The sequence below is a fragment of the Silurus aristotelis genome (genome assembly GCF_946808225.1).
Source record: "Silurus aristotelis genome assembly, chromosome: 7".
Taxonomy (NCBI): domain Eukaryota; kingdom Metazoa; phylum Chordata; class Actinopteri; order Siluriformes; family Siluridae; genus Silurus; species Silurus aristotelis.
The window spans coordinates 27785761-27801882 of NC_139580.1; the positions used below are offsets into that span (position 1 = coordinate 27785761).

At 41.8% G+C, this 16122-nt stretch overlaps 1 protein-coding gene across 2 annotated transcripts in view; it reads left to right on the top strand.

The window, feature by feature from the left end:
* Window positions 1-16122, top strand: part of chrm2a (cholinergic receptor, muscarinic 2a) — a 106342-nt gene that overhangs the window by 11976 nt on the left and 78244 nt on the right. The window lies entirely within an intron of this gene.

A 16122-nucleotide genomic window follows, 5' to 3' on the forward strand; every position in this document is an offset into this window, starting at 1 on the left:
CTCTACAGGGTTTACAGTAACCATTGGAATTTTCTAACTCTTAAGTATTTGCCCCCTATTTGTTGTCTTCCAGTGTCAAATTAAATCTTATGAGAAATGTATTCTCTCTTATTTATTTTTTTATGATTTTTTTATTTATTTATTTTTTGCATGTTCTGCAAATTACATGGATTATTTTGCTGGACAGCGAAATAGGATTTCGTTTTCAGTTGGATTTAAATCTGCGCTTTAATTTCCAAAAGCCATTTTTAGAATACCTTTTTTATTTAATTTGCCCCTTTTTCCTGAACGGAAAAATGATAAAAACGAACATTTCTGGTTGACTGGAACAAATTATTCTGAATAATTGATTTATATTCGGCTCCATCCATTTTGATGCAAACAGGCTGTCCGGTTCTTCCTGCTGTAGAGCAAACCCTGGAGCATGATGCTACCATCACTATGCTTGATAACAGGAGTGTTCTGTGTTTGCGTTTGCCAGCAAGTGGCTCCAAATTACAGATATTTATTGTGTAAGTGTACAATTGGATGTGGGTGGGTGTAAAAAAGAATACACATTCATTGTTCATTGTGAGCCCTTCAAATTTAAATACTAGCTCTAATTTCAATTCCACCTATTTATTAATTTATTTGATGACATTTTATTGCTTTAGTGATTCGCTTTGACATGAGCATGCTTAAATGTGATGCCTCACAACAGCAAAATGAGAAATAAACAGGCAGGAATACTGTATGTCAGATTTGCTCAAAACATAAAAGCTTTTATTCCTAATTTTTTTTCTATAGTTCTCCAAATGCCAAATAGATCATTATAACATTGGAGTGTCACACACTGACCACCAGTGATTCAAAGCAGATATTTCAGTAGAAAACCCCTGACCTCTGTTACCCAGTTCTTACTGGCAGTTCGTCTCCACATCTCTCCATTTAAGGTTCTAACAGGTCTGCTGTGACCAGACTGTCAGAGATGCAATAAACTGCACAGCAAACTAAACAGGGCAGATCACAGGCGCACAGCCATCATGAATTTAACAGACGATTCCAGGACCACTCCTTTATTTGCAGTCGGTGGCAGACGCCGTCTCTGGCTGTGTGCTGCCTGTGGAGTTTTAAAAGACATGATTATAAAGAGACAGAGAGAAAAAACAGGGGCAGAGAAGATGGAGGTGAAAGAAAAAGGTGGCTGTGTGAAAGTCATGTTTTTGTGTACTATACATATGGTGCATTTCATATATATATATATATATATATATATATATATATATATATATATATATATATATATATATATATATATATATATATATATAAAACACACACACACACACACACACACTATATTGACAAAAGTATTCGCTCGTCTGCCTTCACATTCAAATTACCTTGAGTAGCATCTGATTCTTAATCCATAGGGTTTAATATGATCTTGGCCCACCCTTTGTAGCTATAACAGCATCAACTCTTCCTAGAAGGCTTTTCACAAGGTGTTAATGGGAATTTTTTACCATTCTACCAGAAGCGCATTTGTGAGGTCAGACACTGATGTTGGACAATAAGGCCTGGATTCTAATTCATCCCAAAGGTGTTTTATCGGGTTGAGGTCAGGATTTTGTGCAGGCAAGTCAAGTTCTTCCACACCAAACTCACTCCGTCCCCGAACTGTTCCCACAAAGTTGGGAGCATGAAATTGTCCAAAATGTCTTAGTATCCTGAAGAATTAAGAGTCCTTTCACTGGGACTAATGGGCCGAGCCCAACTCTAGAAAAACAACCCCACATTATAATCCCCCCTCCACCAAACTTTGCACCTGGCACAATACAGTCAGACAAGTACCGTTCCCTTGGTAACCGCCACCCCGAACTCGTCTATCGGATTGCCAGACACTGAAGCATGATTTGTTATTTCAGAGAACATATATAGTGCTCCAGAGTCTCGTGGTGGCGTGCTTTACACCACTGCATCCGATGCTTTGCATTGGTGATGTAAGACTTAAATGCAGCTGCTCGACTATGGGAACCCCTTCAATGAAGCTCTCTACGCACTGTTCTTGAGCTAATCTGAAGGCCACAAGTGTGGAGGTCTGTAGCTATTGGCTCTGCAGAAAGTTGGCGAGCTCTGTGCACTATGTGTCTCAGTATCCACTGACCCGCTCTGTGATTTTACGTGGCCTACCAGTTCGTGGCTGAGTTGCTGCCGTTCCCAATCGCTTCCACTTTGTTATAATACAACGTACAGTTGAATGTGGAATATTTGTAGTGATAAAATTTCACAACTGGACTTATTGCACATTCCTGTCACAATACCACTGGAATTTACTGATCTCCTGAGAGCGACTCATTTTTTCACAAATGTTTGTAGAAGCAGTCTGCATGTCCAGGTGCTTGATTTTAAACACCTGTAACCATGGAAGTGATTGGGTGGAGAAGAGTGATAGCAGGAGTGATTTGTATAAATAAATAAATACTGTATAAAGGAGTCGAAATTCAAAGCTTCAACAATACACAAATTTGTTCAGGATGTTGAAATTGAATAAATCAAATTAATGCAATACACTTTTTTATTATATTGATTCATTTTTTTTTTTATATACGTTACACTTAAAATATTCTACTTATTTTCCTTATTCTTTAACAAATGTCTGCATTTAAGATACACTAATTAATTTTAATTTCCAATTTCATATAACAAAATACAAAGTTTTGAACTTTTTCAATTCATTGGTCAGAAAATTGTGAGCATAGGATAGCTTTTGATTTGACTTAAATAGAAGAGTCGATTTTATTACAATCACAGAAATTGGAATATTTTTTTTTAATCCAGACGAGTAAAATTTTTATGAATTGATTTTTTGCATTTGAGAATTCAATTTAATAAATTGTTATTTTATTTGTTTACCAGCTTTTTCCAAAAATAAATCATTTTAAAAACACATTTTAAATTCATACATATAATCCCTAATGTGACAGTGACAATGGTGAGAAAAAGATTCATGGGAGAAGAATATGAGATAGAAACTTTGAGAGAAAGTAGACAGAGAAAGAAGAGCATCCTCATCTGAGAGACACCAAATGTCCTTTCATTTACCCTAAATGCATTTACCCATTTTGCAGACGCCCTTATCCAGAGTGAGTGGCTATGGCTAAAATACATTAGGTAGTCCAGTATCCAGGCAAACAGATGATGGTCCACTTCCATGTACACTATCTTAGCCCTCATGAGGGCAGGTTGGATGGTGCTAAAAGCACTAGAGAAGTCAAAATACATGACTCTCACAGTGCTCCCAGCCTTTTACAGGTGTGAAATAGCCCGATTTAGGAGGAAGATGACCGCGTCTTCTACTCCAATGCTAGGTTGGTAGACAAACTAAAGTGAATCCATTGATGGGCTCACCAGAGGTCGGAGATGAGTAAGTACCAGCATCCCAATGTCTTTATCAGATGCAAGGTCAGCGCTACTGGTCCCCAAAGTCTTTTGGGCTTGACGTCTTTGGTACAGGCACCACGCAGGATGTTTTCCATACCTGTGGCACCTTCCCCAGGTTCAGGCTCAGTTGAAACATGTACAGCAATATGCCGCACAGCTGGTCTGCAAAGGTCTTAAGGAGCCTGGAGCTGATGCCGTCTGGGCCCGCAGCCTTCCTCATTTTGATCTTCCTGAGCTCCATTCTCACCTGGGCTTCTGTGAGGGGTAGTGTGTATTGGTTGGAGTGTTGACTGGATGGAATCCAGTCAACACTGGACCGTGTAGACCGTGAGCTGGAGCAGAGAAGTGGGGTTTCAGCAGGGGGGACTGGATGGGGGCAGGGGAGGGTAGCTGATCAAATCTGTTAAAGAATAGATTAAGATCACCCATACTGGTCACCCTCAGCCTGAGAGCTGGGCTCCTTATGACCAGTGATGGTTTTGAGCCCCTTCCACACACCGCTGACGTTGTTCTGCTGCAGCTGAGCCTCCATCTTCCTCCTGTAGCAAGCTTTTCCTGATCTTCTTTCTCAGTTCTCTCTGAGCAGTTTTCAGCTCTTCCTTGTTTCCTGATTTAAAAACCCTCTTCTTCTCTTTATAGTCTTTATATCAGAGTTGCTCCATGGTTTGTTGTTGGGAAAACACCGTACAGTCCTGGTGGGTACAGTATTCTCCACACAGAAGTTGATGTAGTCAGTGATACAGTCTGTCAGATTGTCAATATCCTCCCCATGAGGATTGCACATTTCCTCCCACATACAGTAGTTGTTTCAAAACAGTCTTTCAGAGCCTCACTCGTCTCATCAGACCATGTCCTCACTGTGTGAGAGGCAGCTGGTTGCCTGAATACAAGAGGTTTTACACAGGTAGGAGATGAACCAGGTTGTGATCCGATCTTCCCAAGGGGGTAAGGGTGCTGATCTATAAGCCTCCTTTGAGTTTGCATAAAATAAATCCAGTGTTTTATTGTCTCTGGTGTGGCATGAAACATACTGGGTGAATGTGGACAGAGTGGAGGATGGAGGGGCATGATTGAAATCTCCAGAGATAATGAGAAGGGCATTTGGGCATTTAACAGTCTGTTAACAACAGAATGCAGGACATCGCATGTCGATTCACCGTCAGCAGAGTGTGGAATGTGCGCAGCTAGCGCGATAACATGCGAGAATTCCCTGGGCAGATAGTACGGCCTCATGCTTGTGGCTAACAGCTCAATGTCCTTACAGCAGATTTGCTCTTTAATAGTGATGTGACCAGGTTTACACCATCTATTATTCACAAACACTGCCTGTCCTCCTCCCTTCCTCTTACCGCTCTCCATCGTTCTGTCTGCGCGTAGTAGATGAAATCCATCCAAAGCCACGGTCGTATCTGGTTTTAGCTTGGTTAGCCATGACTCCGTGAACAGCATGATGCTACACTTCCGGAATTCCCTCTGATGCCGGGTAAGATGCCGCTAGCTTGTCCATCTTGTTGGGTAAAGATATTACATTTCCCATGATGATGGACGGGAGAGTTGGTCTGTAACGTCTCTTTTTAGTCCGACACAGAGCTCCAGCCTGGTTCCCCCGTCGTCTCCTTCTTAGCTCGCGGGGAATATCCGTTTTTTCCTAAAGTAGCATCGCCGTGTTGCGTGTGTAAACAATAGGACCGTGGCTGTGAACAGAGTTTCCAGACGTGACTGTGAACAAAGTCCAAAAAAGCAGGAAAAGTAGAGCAAACTTGGTGATTTTGTTGATGTCCATTGTGCCTTTTACAATTTCACATACACTAAAAAAGCACAAAGTGTCGGAACACTATAAAATAAATAAAAAGAGTACAAACTTAACTGCTGCAACAGGCTGCCACTTAGGCGGCACCTACATTGTATATATATATATATATATATATATATATATATATATATATATATATATATATATATATATATATATACTTTTTTACTTCACAATCCTGACTTTGTTTCTCGTAAACATCCAACATTTCTGGTGCATCCACCGGTAAACATGTCGTCTCCTCGAGAGCTGATTATTAGACAGCGTTCTCTCCAGGGATCGGAGGCTTAGTTTGATACCATGTGATTCTATTGACTGTACGTAGGGGTGATGCTGCCCGACTGGCTAAAATAAAGTCAGAATTGCGATTAAAAAGGTGCAGTTACCAGAAATAACGTTTCTTAGGTCAGAATTGCGAGAAATAAAGTTGCAATGAATTCCATATGAATCTTCTTCTTGTTTTCTCCCCCGTTCCTCCATTTTGAGGACTAAATAAAAAAAAAAAACTAATAAAGTCATGAATCTAATAGTAGTAGCAAAGAAATAAAATAAATTATAGACATCATCATTTATTCTCTGCATGGTGCGTTATCTTCTACACAGTAATTCATATCATATTTTACATGTTCCTACACATAGAGAGAATTAATGATGGTTTATTAGGAGAACCTGACATTGTTCTATAGGTGAATTTCATGAGAGCACACACAAACACACACAAACACACACACCCTGTGACATAGCAGCAGTAAAAGATGGTACAATAATACTTTTTATGGACTTGATAAATTTATGAGTGTTTGAGCTTGCTCAGTATGGTATGTTCCAGGGCATGATGCAGTCCAGGACTATAGGCGTTCTGGGGCCCGGTGCTGTCTGGGGCTCAGTGCGTTCCAGAGCTCGATGCGGTCTGGGGCTTGGTGCATTCCAGATCTCTGAGCAGTCTGGGGCATGATGTGGTCTGGGGCTCAGTACTGTCCAGGGCTTGGTGTGTTCCTGGGTTTAGTGCAAACCGGGGTTTGGCTCTGAGTCAGAAAAGACTTCCTTTGAATTGCTCAGCAATTGTGTAATAAACTAGCAGTGAATGAGTGAAATTAGCGAGAAAGTTAGAGTGATATGTGTAGTTACACACAACAGCCTTTATTAAAGTGATAAAAAGAGTGTAAAAACCACACACACACACACACACACACACACACACACACACACACACACACACACACACACACACAGATACATACATATGAAAAGAGGCTATACAGTATAAAGAACTACGCATGAGTGCTGTACACTGATCTAGTGGTATGTGAATCTGTGTATGTGAGGCCCAGGCTGTGTGTTGGCTGACAGATGTAACTTCCCATCTGTCTCTTCATACTTCACCATGGCCAAGGAAGCAGCCAACCATAACCTCGACCCTGACAGCACTGAGAGAGATAGTGGTGGAAAGTGAAAGGGGGAGATTGCGAGTGTGTGTGTGTGTGAGTGGGTGGTTAGTTGGAGTGGTGGTTGGGCCCCCCTATGTTTCATTCTCTCTCATCTTTCCTTTCTGACAGGCAGGAAAGCCCCATTGGTCACACGTGTGTTCGCCGGCCCACTGGCTTTGAAGTGACTGCTCGGCTGTTAGCCAGCACGATGGCTTCATCTGCACTGTTTTCCCATCACTCTCTCTTTCTGTCTTTCACACACACACACACACACACACACACACACACACACTCAGGTAGATGCAGGTAGACACGGGGACTAAGCCAAGACAATCACTTTTCAATTACACAGTGCTGTCAGAAAGGAGTGTGTGGGGAAAGCGATTTGCGCTCACACACATTTCCAGAGCGGTTCGCTCTGTGTGAGCTAATAGATCTCCAGTGGTGAGGACATTAATCATAGGCAGAGTGATGTTTAATGACAAGGCTGATTAGAATGTTGGTCTAAAAACTACCGTTTTTTAAAATCACTCCTTGCATATATTAATACGCCTCATGGCAGCTACGATGACGCATGGCTTCGGAAATCGGAGGCAATGCGAACGGATTTTAGCACCACAGACCACAGGGTACGATTTTATATTCGTAGTCAGTAAGAAAAAACACACACACAATGACAGGACTGGAGATTGGAAAGGAAGTGCGTATGTGTGTGCATGGCGTTGGATTTGCATTGCGCAGCGTTAGCGAGCGAACACTAATATGGTGTGTGTTAGCTCATAACAAGTTGATTGCTGTCTGCTCAGGGACCGAGTCGCATCCCAGAGTCCGACGCATGCTGGGTTTCCTTAAGCCTCCTCTGCTTCCCCATCTCTCTCTCCTCCTACACACACGTCAACCACTGAAATTATGGCATCATCAGCCATTTCATAAGGCTCTCCATTGTTTTGAAATGAAAGAACATCAATTTCCTTAGCCGCACTGCCAGGAACATGATTTGTGGCTGCTATTATTTTCCAAAAAAATAAAAAAAAGTGCTGAGGAAAATATCCAAGGACTGATTCTGAGATGAAGAGTTCTGCTATGCTTTCCCTGTTTTTGCCTCTACTGCGGCGTTACAGTGCAGACCTGCGCTGTCGCGTGATATCGTTAATAACCCATTCAGCTATAAAATCCGTAACGTACCGTGTCAGGATTGATGAGCGCAAGTTCGTTGATGAAGCGCACCTGATAGATCGGTCAAACCGATAAATCGTCTCGCAGGGAATTACAGTACTACATGATGTGTTTTCCAGCCTTGAGTTCGGTTGTGCGGTAACTGCACCTACACCGTGTGACTCTGTTTGACTTTGAAAAAGCCAGGCTGTGCATGATGAGAAGAGTTTTGAGTGAAGTGTCGAGTCATTTGTTTGTCTCTATTGTAGTCAACGATTATTTCCTCCGTCACGGCTGTTTGCTGTGGCACAATAACGCATCTGACTGGAAAAGTTATCAGCCAGGTACAGCCTCCTCTCGGCTCAGCTGATGCATTCAATTCCACGTTCCAGCCCTTTCCGTCTATCCACCTCGCTCTCTCTGGCTCAGGCGGACCCTCGTTCCCACACCGCCACGATTTCAGCACAATCTGGGGCTGCCTTGGGCAGATAAACACTCCTCTTTTACCTGGCAGACAGTCTAAAGCTAGATTAATGTAGACTCAGAATTGCAGGGAGATGAGAAGAATGATTCACGCCGTACTGGATCCTTTGTACATGCTGAAGCCTGATGCTATTCTTCTACACAATGATTAATTTCCTGGTCGTTCTAGTTTATTACTTTTTAAAATACAGTGTTAGGAGTATATTCGACAATCCAACTGTATTTTTCTTCTGTTTGCAATCAAAAGTGGTACCAGATCATGAGTAAAAGCTAGAATATGGATAGTTGGATTTCAGGAAACTGTGAAAAACGAAAATGTTAACAAAAAATGAAACTCTGTTCCGATGAAAAAAAAAATACAGCTTTCAATCAGATCATATTAAAACAGCCTTTATGATTCCATAATTAGAATAAGACTGGGCATGAATGGTTTCGATGAGAGAGCAGAAAGGGGAAAAAGCCAGTGCTAAGAGGAACATACAGGTTAGTCCCATGTTTTCCTGGATGCCCCCAAAGCCTTCTGGAATAATCATTTTTGGAATAATAGCTTACTGGAAAACTTTCGGTCCCCTGGTATAACCCTAACCATACCACAACAAGGACAACATACCAAACAGTCACACATGGTGGTGGTAGTGTGATGCTGTGGGGATTCAGAGATTTGAAAAATTAGCGCCTGGCAAATGTTTACCAAAACTATCCTTGATTCACTCCAGCATGGAAATAGAGTATAATAGTCTGTCATATTCTCTGTACACATTTAATTTAGTTAGTTCAATTTAACAAACAGGATGCAATTGCCAGGTAAAAGGATTAAAAATCAACAAAAAAACATGGTTCTGTGAATATAATTTTAATGCCAATTTTGGGATAAAACAAAAGCTTGGAAAAGCATGAATAGTGTATCATGAGCAAAGTGATACTTTGGAATTATATTAAAAACAAAAATCCAGTGGCTTCCTGGCTTGATAAAACTTGCTTTTGTTGCGAGAACGTCTCATTTGATTATTTCATGGTATTATTAGCTCCATAAATAATTTAAATACATTCTCAGCCATTAAGTCAAAGTTCACTTCTAGCATTTATTGGAGTTTCAATCATGTAAAGACAGGACAAGTATTATTTTTTGCTCAGTACTGTATTTTTGCATACACTGTTTGGTCAAAAGTTTGTTGACACCTGGGAATAAGATTACTGTGTGCTTCTTGGACATCCCATTCCATGTTTACGCCTCATTTAAAGTTATAATAAGCTTTACTCTTCTGGGAAGATGTTCCACTTGATTTTGTGGAGATTTGTGCTCATTCAGCCACAAGGGTGTTAGTAAAATCAGCTACTGAGGTAGGTGAGAAGTTGAGGAGGCCTGTCGTGCAGTCAGTGTTTACATTCATCCCAAAGGTATTCAGTAGGGTTGGAGCTCTATAGCAGGAGATCTTTTACTCCAACCAAAATCTGGAGCTTGCTTTGTGTACAGGGGCATTGTCATGCTGTAGCAGGTCCATCAAACATCCAAAGACGGCCTATAAAATTGTGTGACTCCAACTTTGTGACCCAATGATGTGTAATATATCTCATCTTCACTTCTTCTTGTGTTTCTGCTGATCACTTTAAACTAGAGGAGCTCTAATTGGCAAACACGAGCCGAATCAATGACAAAGGCACAAAAGAAACGTCTTTCCTGCGTAACACAATACAAAATAAATACTAGAACATTCGCAGGCTGATGATTGAATCTGAAATGTAAGCAGAGGTTCAAATGGTTTATTTCAGATGATTGTCTTATATTAAATATTATGTTATTAAAAGTATTAACAACATAATACACACACGATTGAATATCATAACATTGATTAAACTCTGTTTTATTTGTACAAACAATACGATTGAAGTTTGCAATTAAATATTATTAGTCACTGGATGTTGGGTCCTTTAGATTAAACTTGATATGTTATTATACGGCTCTGTTTTCTGATACCGGATGCTGATGTGCACACCCTGTGTATTAGTGGCAAAACATACATAAATACTAAATACAATTACACCCGAGTATGAAATTTCTATCTCATTCCACATTTAGTCTACACTTGCTTTATAATAACCCACACTATTCTGGAAAGATGTTCCACTAGTTCCCCCTCAGGAACTTGAGCTGCATTATAAATGTTTTGGGGACACCTCTGCATTATCTGTGCTTGCTTTCAGGGCCGAAGCTTACTAATATCATGTCCTTACATTTGGTCTTGCCCTCTGACCCCAAAATGCGTGGATGCGGCACTGGTCCCGATGAAGTTTCGGAGCGTCCGCATTCTAAATTTCTTTCAATGCAAGAAGGTCCACCTGAGCTCTGTAAAATTGTTTCTAGATTCCCACCTCAGGGGGAAGCCACTATTCCCCGGGCCTCTGCCCTTGCCTCGAAAGGGTGTCCGCTCCCAGGTTTAAGTGGCCCGGGGAATGGTGGCTTCCCCCTGAGGTGGGAATCTAGAAGACATCGCACTGCCCCCTCTGGTTATCCCTAACACCCCCAGCCTGGATGAGATGGTACAGGCGTAGAAAGGATGGTCGCACTGCTCCAAGAGTTCAGGAGAGAGTTCATGAGGATGGAGTCATTCTCCTCCTGGTGGCCCCATAGTTTGCCGGCCTGGTAGCCGTTTTTGAACACTCTTCCTGGGAGCTTCCTCTCAGGAGGGATCTTCTATCTTAGGCAGGGGGCGCAATAATACACACCGGCCTAGAGCTGTGAAGGCTGTGGCTTTGGCCCCTGAAGGGGCGCAGCTGCTAGCCGCCACCTCTCCCCCGAGGTGGTAGAGACCATTGTTCAATCCAGTGTTCCCTCCATTAGGATGTCGTACGCCGCGAAGGTGACGTCTGTTCACGGCATGGTTTAAACACACCACCTAAACCCAGTTAACTGCCCAGTCGGCTAAATTCTTGAATTCCTTCAAGAACAGTTTGCCAAAGGGTTGACTCTGTCCAACCCTGAAAATGTATGTGTCTGCCATTGGGGCCTGTCATGCCTACCTCGTGGGCAAGTCGCTGGGTAAAAACCCATTGGTGACATACTTTCTCCATATCCTAGAGTGCCTGTATGGGACTTGCCCATTGTCTTGAAGGCCCTGTCGAAACCTCCCTTTGAACCTCTGACCGATTTACCTGTCAGGTTTCTTATAATTAAGACTGTGTTCCTCTTGGCCATCTCCTCCCTTCAAAGAGAAGGGATCTTCAGGCCCTTTTGTGGCCCCTTCTTTCCTTGAGTTTACTCCAGGCCTGGCCAGTGCCTTCCTCTACCCTAGATCAGGTTATGTTCCTAAAGTTCCCTCAGTCATCCCACAACCTATTGGGCTCCTGGCATTCTCTCCTCCTCCCTTTGAGGCCCCAGACTAGAAAAAGCTTGACTGTGTCCAGCACTGTACATATACGTCCACAGAACAGAATTGTGGAGGAAGTTGGAGCAGCTGTTTGTCTGCTATGGCCCTCCTAGGAGAGGTCTGCCTGCGAATAAGCAGATTTTTAGCAGATGGATTGTAGATGATATTTCTTCCTTTAATGGATCCTCTGGTCTCCCCGTTCCCTTCAGGGTCAGAGCACACTCCACCTAAAGTTTGGCGGCCTCTAAAGCCTTGTCTTCTAAAGTTTTCCTGCAAGACACTTGCAAAGCTGTGAGCTGGTCCACCCCGCTGCCCTTAGTCTGATTCCATAGCCTTGACCTCAGTGCCAATTCTGGCCCCTCTGTCCTTTACCCTAGCTGTCCACACTAGGAAGGGATTGGTCAATCTGGATTGATTGAATTCTGTTTCCCAAAGCATTTCTGACGCAGCTCAAGTTCCTGAAGAGGAAAGTCTCCAGGTTACGTATGTAACGATGGTTCCCCGAAAGAACCGTTTCGTTCCCTCTGTGAACCATGTTTACATACGTAACCTGGAGATGATTTTGTGGAGATTTGTGCTCATTCAGCTACAGGGGTGTTATTAAAGTCAGCAACTGATGTAGGTGAAAAGGTGAAGAGACCTGGTGAACAGTCAGCATTCACATTCAACCTAATAGGGTTTAAGCTCTCTATAGGGGATGATGCCCATATGCCGAAAAAAATCAGGTGTCCCAATATATTTGTCCATAAAGTATACAAGCATAACTCTTAAAAAACATTAAATTTATTTGAGTAAAATTCTAATCATTTCCGTTTGTTACCAAATCAAATTGATTATTTTTTTTCTCTTATCACACAAGAGTTTTTATCTCAAAGATCCCACATTAATAAATATGGTACTGATTAATCATCAGCTTGCAGTGCAAAAGAAATGTATGTAAACAAGTCAAACCCAGACAAACAAGGCTTTAGGCAGAAACAGCCTGTGCAAAAAAAAAGTATCAAAGAGAAATAAAAACCATTGCTGAGAGGAACTTAAAATCTCATCTCAAATTTCCCAAAAGCAGCTTGATGAAGTTGGTATAACGTTATGTAGATTAATAAGTGGAAAGGGGAACTTCTTGAAAGTCCAAATAACATCTGAAATAAACCTCATGAGAACATAATACCAACTATTGAAACATGGTGGCGGTAGTATGTTGCTGTGGGGATGCTTTGACTCTTTAAAGTCCTGCTTTAGTTCCTGAAGATGACCATATAGTCTTTAGGGTGAGTTCTGAAGCTCCGGCACAATTGGGTTACACAGCGAGACAATGAACTGAAGCCAGAAAAACAAATTTATTTCTGAATGTCTCAAAAGAAACTAAATGAAGGGCTACTTAAAGTGGCCTAGACAAACAGAGTCCTTACTTGAACCCAGTTGAGATGTTGTGGCAGGATCTTAAATGGGCAGTTCATGCTCGAAAGCCCTCCAGTGCGGCTGAATTAAAACAATTCTGCGGAGAAGAGTGGGCACGAAATTCAATTATCCACAGGCGATGTTGCTGCAAAAGGCGACACAGATAGTTATTTAAGGTTTTGGTGTTGGGGGGGGGGGGGGTGTTGCAGGAGGGGTAATTACTTTTTCACCCCAGTGATATAGGTACTTCATACTGTAATTTCAATTGCATTTCCCTATTGATTCTAAAAGCCGTGTTTTTTTGGGGAGTTTCCTTGTTTGCTCTTCATCTTTTATTTTATATGTTTTACATGATGTGTTGAAAACACTGAGTGTGACGAACGTTTTAGAAATATCATCCTGCTGTATCTTTCTTTTGTTCATTTGTTCTTTCTATCCGACATAAGCCTTTGTCAAACTCGGTTTCGCGTCCCCAGGATCACCCCTGCTGCGGACTTGTAAAAGAAAATTAAATTTTAGAGGTCTCTTCCCCGGAAATCTTTCTTTGTTGATTTAATTACTGCATGTCTCACAGAGCATTCCCCAGACCCTGGCTCTACCCTTTTTATCTCTCTCTCTACACACACACACACACACACACACACACACACACACAGCTCCTCTAGGGAGAATAGAAGTGACAGTAGATGGATGACAGCAGGACTCACTCTCTGTTCCATATTATTTTTATTAAACAATTATTCTAAGCAGGTCAGTCGCAGCCGCAAGCTGGAGTCTTACTGCCATTTCTCTTTTTTTTATAAGGAAATCTTATCGTTTTTAAGAGGAAATGCTGAACTTGACCGAACAAAAATGACACCAAATTCTTTTTTTTTTTTTTAACCCAAAACACTAAATATTATATGAAAAGTTTATCTTTATGCAGCAGCTAAAAGGCCAGTTTATGAGGGGACGCAACTTCCGTTACTGTGGGCTCAGTTTCATAATGTTACTGTGAAAATAAGGTCATTATAACTCAGAGAGAGAGAGAGAGAGAGAGAGAGAGAGAGAGAGAGGGAAGCTTAGTGTTAAGATTTTGGACTTATGATCAGAAGGTCATGAGTTCAAATCCCATCACTGCTAAACTACCACTGCTTGGCCCTTTAGCAAGGCCCTTAACCCTCACCTGCTCAGTTGTATGAATGAGATTATCATAACTGTAATTATCTGTGAATAAGAGCAACTGCCAAATGCTGTCAATGTAAATGTAAATAGAGAGGGAGAGAAAGAGAGAGGGCAGAATCACCTCTTTAGGTGGAGTAGACAGCAGTAGCACTGGGACGAAAGCATTTTCAATAACAACTCCACTTTTAACAACAATGTTAACCAACTCAAAGTTTTGCACAAAAACAACTGCGTTGTTCATTCTCAATGCTGACAAAACATATTCACATCTGGCCACTTCTCCCACAGCTACACCACACTCCTCTACACAGACGTTCACAAGGCTACTTTTACAGCATCGCAAATCTAAACTCCACCCCTGAGGTCATTCTGCACATATTAAATACTGAAAGCTTTAAAAAAATGTCAACTATCCTACTTCTAGACGTTTATTACACACGCAAAGAGACCAAAGAGAGAAGTTAGAAAACTGTTCGGCCACAAAAACTCCACACTCTCAAAAACACCACACACACAAACGCTCAAGTGTGCGCATGAAGATAGAAAGAGAAAGAGAGGGAGTGAAGGAGTACTACTCATATAGAAAAAATACATACCATCTGCTGAACGTTTTTCAGATGAAAACAAAATCAAAACCAAAATATATCGTCTTCCCGTGGGCTCACCACCTGCAGGAGGGACCGTAAGGAACGGTGCTGTGAGGATTGGGCAGCAGTCGAAGGCGGGGCCCTGCTTAGACTGCTGCCCCCGCGACCCGAATTACGGATGAGCGGGAGAAAATGAATGAATGAATGAAAATATATCGTGTCAGAAATATCTCCCGAACTGTTTTCATAACTGTTTCTAGAACTGTTCCAAGAACCTTTTTAAAACCTGTTTTTGGACCTGTTCTCATAACTGTTTCTAGATCTGCCCCAGAACTGTTTCCGGAACTCTTTCCACAAATTTAGTGCGATTTTTGCGCTATTTCTTTGGTTACACCACTCATTTTTCTGGTTTGAGTTGATTTGACTTGGTGATACTGGACAAGGGCGTCTGCTTGACAGCATCTGCTGGTCTGCTTGACTGGACAAGGGCATACTTTCCCACTCTTTCTTGCAGAAATATTCCAGCTCTATGGGACTGTTAGAGAAGGCATCTTCTGTGCTCAGGCCCCTTCAGGTCACCCTACAGATGTTTACTTTGATTAAGGTCTGGGCTGAGGCTTGGCCAATCAGAAAATCTGATCTTAACTTTAATTTCACTGTTGATTTGGATGTGTGCTTTGGGCCAGTTGTTGTGCTGAACAGTGAAACTCCATTTCATCATCTTACTAGCAGACATATGAAGATTTTGCACTGTTGTGGCTATTTCAGATTCCCTTAAACCTTGCTTAAAGTTCTGAGTGAAGAAAAGCAGCCCTAAAGCATGACGCTACCACCATCATGCTTCACCATGGGGATGATGTTCTTTTTTGCACCATAGACCATAACACATTTTGACACATGGTTTAAAGCTTGGATGTTTTATTTTTTTGGTGGGAAAGACATTTTTATCTAGCCTCACCACCCCATAGCTCCACCATATGAAGAATATGAGAGATGCTTATCCCATGCAGAGAGTAATCAGTACTTGTCAGATATTCCTGCAGCTGCTTTAATGTTATCTCAGGTCTCTTGGCAACTTCCCTGCTAATCTTTTGTATTCTTCTTTCAAAGCAATGCCCTGCGCTTGGTTATGTCAAACAGGTGCTCCATTTTCTCTATGTGTTGATGGTGGCCCATGTTTACTGTGCTTTCGAAAATGCTTTTATACCTCGTCCTGATCGATAGCTTTCAGCAAGTGAGAAACCATGCATGCTCTCTGCAAGCTCTTTGAGGATCTTGAGCAAGAGGATGGAACCAAGAAGATGAGA